The sequence below is a fragment of the Colobus angolensis genome, unplaced genomic scaffold, assembly GCF_000951035.1.
Source record: "Colobus angolensis palliatus isolate OR3802 unplaced genomic scaffold, Cang.pa_1.0 Scaffold21, whole genome shotgun sequence".
NCBI classification, from domain to species: domain Eukaryota; kingdom Metazoa; phylum Chordata; class Mammalia; order Primates; family Cercopithecidae; genus Colobus; species Colobus angolensis.
This window is the reverse complement of record NW_012115266.1, coordinates 618,126-618,563: the sequence shown is the minus strand read 5'-3', so window position 1 is coordinate 618,563 and position 438 is coordinate 618,126. Positions and strand designations below refer to the sequence as shown.

Sequence of the window (438 nt, the reverse complement as noted above, 5' to 3'; positions counted from 1 at the left end):
AGCCTAAAATTCAAGTTAGAAGGACACAGATTCCAGTCCCAGATATACCACTTCCCAGTCTCCTCTGGAAGTCACTGTACCTCTTGTAGCCCAGTTTCTTCATCTACAACAAAGGGCTAAATCAGTGATTCCCAAACCTGATAAAGAGTACTAGAGACACACAAGGAAAATTCAAAGATATTAACTCAAAAGCCTCACCCCCAGAGATTCGGTAAGTCTGGAGTAAGGCCCTGGAATCTATTTTTCTTTCTTCCTTCGTTTTTTTTTTTTTTTGAGACAGGGTCTCTGTTGCCCTGCCTGGAGTACAGTGGTATGATCATAGCTCACTATAGCCTCAAACTCCTGGGCTCAAGCGATCCTCCAGCTTTGGCCTCTCAAAGTCTTGGGATTACAAGTGTGAGCCACCACACCTGGCCCAGAATCTACTTTTTTTTTTTT

General features: G+C 43.4%; 1 protein-coding gene across 1 annotated transcript in view; it reads right to left on the bottom strand.

Moving 5' to 3' along the window:
* Positions 1–438, bottom strand: part of LOC105512054 (oral cancer-overexpressed protein 1-like) — a 13,686-nt gene that overhangs the window by 6,453 nt on the left and 6,795 nt on the right. The window lies entirely within an intron of this gene.